The following is a 4,562-nucleotide window of genomic DNA, read 5'->3' as shown; positions in this document are numbered from 1 at the left end:
TCTCAGCATCTTTGTGAGCAATGGTCTCATTCATGAAGGTTACATAATGTTCATGGTACTGCTTGTCCCTTTCAAATCTCCTCTTCAGACAGCCGAGGCGATGCTCTGCACATTTCTTATTGTCTGGCAGGTTTGGGCTATTCTCCTTGAACGGCAAAGGCATTTCACAGTGACCATCTTCATTGATTTTAATTCTTTCCTCAATTATTGATATGAAGCGCAAATCCTCTTGGGAGAAGTGAGCTTCCTCTCCTGTTCTTTCATTGAAGTCTGACTCCAGCACTCTTAGCACGTCAGGTGTAGTGATTAGTTCTTTGACTTGTGTTCTGCATATGTATCGCACTTCACTCAGGAGAGTGGTGGATGACATAGGCTGAGGTGTCACTTGTCTCACCGCAACCCTGTGGCTGCCTCCAATCGCATCGCCATAGTCAAGACAAGGGTTGACACAGCCGACAATACTCCAACCGAGGTCTGTTCTTTGAGCAAATGGCTCATTGTCTTTGCCTGACACAACTTCCCTAGGTAGCAGTGCTTGAGAGCAATTATAGCCAATGAGCAGACCCACATCACATTCGATTAAAGGGGGAATCTCTTCAGCAAGATGCTCTAGGTGTGGCCATGCTCTTGCTGTTTTGGGGGTAGGGATGTGACTTAGATTAGCAGGAATGAAGTCTCTTGAGTATGTTTCTGGGAGAGTGATTTTCTTTGATGAGTAAAAACCTCTCATCTGCAACCCAGTTAACCTTTGACTTGGAATAACTGCTACCTTGTGTGACATTGTAGACAACTTTAATTGTACAGGCTTACTTTGCGTTTTTAGAAGGTTTGCCTTCTCCTCCAGTATGAAGGTCGTGTCACTTTGACTGTCCAACAGCGCATAGATAAGGAGTTCAGTCTCTGGATCGCTTGTTGTGGACAACCACACAGGAACAACAGTGGATGTGAATATGCCGGTTTTATTTTGCACCACTTGGTTAGATGTTGCTTCTGCCTGCTTAATATCTGTCCTTTCCTTTGACCTTTCTTTGTCCTTTGAATGTTTTCCACTTTCCTTTTTTTCATTGTCTCTCTGTGTTTCTCTTTTGTCCTCTTTGGTGCGGTCCTCATGTAAACATGTTGGGTGCTTTCCCTTACACACATCACAGATGTTCCTTTCCATGAACTTTCGACAGGTATGAAGGCTGTGTGTTGACCTCTCACAAAAGATGCATGACTTGGTATCTGAGGCTTCTTCAGAGTTGCTCGTCAAAACCTTTGCTCCAACACTCTGAATCTTTAATGTCTTCATCTTTTCTCCATCACCCGACTTCAGAGCATGTAGAGATGTCACTGGATTACAAGCAATCTTTGCTTCCCTTGTGACAAAGTCGACAAACAGATTGAATGTAGGAAACATCTTTCTTTCTTCCTCAAACTCAATGACCTTTCTGTTCCATCTGGCTGCCAGCCAATCAGGAAGCTTAGTTATCATTTTCTGGTTTTCACTACAATCATTTAATATTTCAAGGCACTTAACCTGAGACATTGCTGCTTCACAAGCTCGTAAGAAATCTGAAAACTCTCTTAGCTCTATGCTTTCTTTAGGACCTATTTTTGGCCATGAGTTGAGCTTGTCTCTAAATGCCTTGGCAATGACAAAGGGACTTCCATATCTCTCCTCCAAGACTTCCCAAGCTGAATGGTAAGCCTCATCTGTACTAAGCAGGAAATAACTCTCAATGGCTTTCCTTGCTGATCCACCAACATATTTGCGGAGGTAGTAGACTTTCTCATTTACTGGGATGTTCTTCCTGCCAATCAGTGTTTGAAAAGACATCTTCCAGTCTTTGTATCTTAATGGGTCTCCAGTAAAGATAGATGGCTCTGGTGCTGGGAGACGGCTTGAATTAATTGACTCTGCTATTGCTTCAGCAAGTGAGATCGCACTGTTATCAGGTTTACTGTTACTTGCAGACTGGACCTGTGTCACTAGTGGTGATGCTGTGCATTGCACTGGAGGTCTCTCTTTCTTGGGCACAGGTGTGCTTTGATTTAGCCTTGTGCTATAAAGCAACTCTGATATCTCTTCATCTGAGTTATCTCCTTGTTCATAGACCTGTAGTCTGGCTTTAGCAGCATTCATCTGCTTAACTGTCTCTAAACGTAAAATCTCTCTGCGCTTTTCTTCTAGTGTATTCTGTCTTGCAATATTTTCAGCTTCTTGTAGTGCAAGCCTCTGTTTGTTTTCTACCTCTAAACTTTCAAGCTTTTGTTTTTCACACTCTATTTCTTTTAAAGCTTGCAAGGTAGCTCGAGTAGCAGCTAGCTCAGCTGCAGCGTCTTGTTTCATTGCAGAGCACAAGCTTGAGTGTCGCGTGCTTACATATGAACTGCTTGCAGATTTTGAACCTTTTGATCTTGACTTAAACCTTGAGGATATAGCAGATGAAAGCACTGAACTAGTTCCATCCCAGTGTACTTGATCACTATTTGCACCCTGTTCTTTGTCTTTCTCTTCAAGAAGATTAGATGCATATTCTTCAATTTGTTTTGAGATAGCATCACAAGTATCTACTCTGCGGCGTGTTTCACCATCAGGAGTACAATATTGTCTTAAGTCTTCATAGGTCTGTTTCACATCTGTTGAAGCCTTACAAGTCGTACTCACAAGTTCTCTAAGGAGCTCACTGGACGTAGACTTGTTAAGAGCTTTCTTAACCTCTTTAGCTTGTGTTTTCCACTTGTCATAAGCAACTGTGAAGAGATGCTGAAGCCTTTTGGACTTACTATCTTGGAGCTCTTGGCCTTTTGCTGTGAGTTTACGTGTTCTCTGACTTCTTCTTAATGTCTCAGCAGCAGCCTGAGGATCTACAGTGGCATCAGTCTCTTCTGGTGGGCTTGTAACTAATGAGTTGTTCTCAAGATTTTTCAGCAGCTGATGCTCATTCATTTTTGTTATTGCTAAAGCTGATTTTACACTTTGTAATCCAGAAGCATAGGATTTAGCTTTAACTCAATTATTTAGTTTACTAATTTGGCTTCAATATGTATGATTAGCATGAATGACCTATGAAAAATACACTTATTGGCTTCAATGCAGTAAAACCTATGGTTACTTATTGCTACTCTCCTTGTAATAGCATGACCTTATTTTTGTCAACAATTTAACCACTTATTTTAACACATAAGCACTCTTATCATAAACTGAACTGTATCAAAACCTTGAATATTACACCACTTAAATAGCTTAGTTGTGAAAGGATTTAAACATGTACATAACACCAATGCACCTTAATCATAACGCTTATAGAGTCCCTTTAAAGCAGATGTGGGGCTATTCCCTTTGTTAACATATAACTTGTTTTAGATGTTACTTGTGGATTTGACGACACTCTGCTTATGGACGCCGCTTGTTGTTGCTTAGTGGGCTGGCGCATGCACAGTCTTTTCCGTTCGCTGAAACTTGCTTGCAGCTCTGCTGAGGACAGGCGCCGACCGGGATCTCTTCACGCCGCGTGGAGCAGGCTCTTGAGTTCTCACTGTAGCTCCCCTCCAGTTCGAATCACGACCAAAATCGTTCTTATCACACACAGGCGTTTATTAGCACGTCTTGGGACACCCGTCGTCATGCCAACATGCCAAACACGTCGTGAGAACTAAAATAATATGTACAAATAAGCACAAATAATAAATTCTCACAGAGAATAAAACAATCTTCTCACATAATCAAAGTAAACAACAGTACTTCAAATGATAATTAGCTTACAAAATAAATGACAAACGTACTGTGAATTATCATCTAACTTACGAACCTCATTGGCCTCATAACTCAAGGGGAGGTTAACCAATCTTCTAAAAAGGTCTTGACAAAAGAGTAAAGAATTCCTTAGTATTTCTTTATCTTCTTCATCTTCAAAAATCAGTCTTAACACAGTCAGTTCTTCCACATGGCATTCTTTCTTGCATCGGTAAAAACAATCCCTCTATCAACATAACAATGAACATTTGTTCCGCTTTAGAAATTAAATAGATCCTCTTGGATTCTCATTCTTAACACGTTACAGTGCAATAAAACAAACAAAAAATATACCTTTAAAGTAAAAATATAAATTCTTATTTTTTCAACATAAACATTTATCAATTAAATTAAATGAAGTCACTGACTACAGCTACACATATGTATCACCACCAGACGCACAAAAAAGTCTCTTGGACCCCCCCTCCAAACCCAACAGGAAGTCCACCATTTGAAAGTTTGTGGCCATTTTTGGCGATGTGTGACCCTGCTGCAAAACTTTTCATGCCTCGAATACTTCATCGGATTGAGCTGAAAGTCACCGTGTCCACTCAGGACACCATAGGGAATAGACGCATTCCAAAACTCTTACAAAAGTCTGATGGTGTGGCCGGGGCGTGGCCTCAAAGTTTGACCATTTCAGAGGAAACAGGAAGTCGCTATAACTTCTTCGTTTTCTGTCCGATCTGTACGAAATGTCAAATGTATGATCAGAGTCTGACCCTAAACACATCTATACAACAATATTGAGGCTTTGACAGAGCGCCACCTACTGGCTACACAA

At 41.0% G+C, this 4,562-nt stretch overlaps 1 long non-coding RNA gene across 1 annotated transcript; it reads right to left on the bottom strand.

The window, feature by feature from the left end:
• Positions 1-3,189: 3,189 nt before the first annotated feature.
• On the bottom strand, positions 3,190-4,057 carry LOC114440137 (uncharacterized). Its single transcript, XR_003671103.1, has 2 exons — positions 3,795-4,057; positions 3,190-3,638 (listed from the first exon to the last, which is right to left on the bottom strand). It is a non-coding gene; the product is annotated as an uncharacterized LOC114440137 (long non-coding RNA).
• Between the last annotated feature and the right edge of the window lie 505 nt (positions 4,058-4,562).

Source organism: Parambassis ranga, chromosome 8 (assembly GCF_900634625.1).
Source record: "Parambassis ranga chromosome 8, fParRan2.1, whole genome shotgun sequence".
Classification (NCBI taxonomy): Eukaryota; Metazoa; Chordata; class Actinopteri; family Ambassidae; genus Parambassis; species Parambassis ranga.
The sequence above is the reverse complement of the archived record's forward strand: the minus strand, read 5'-3'. Positions and strand labels throughout refer to the sequence as shown.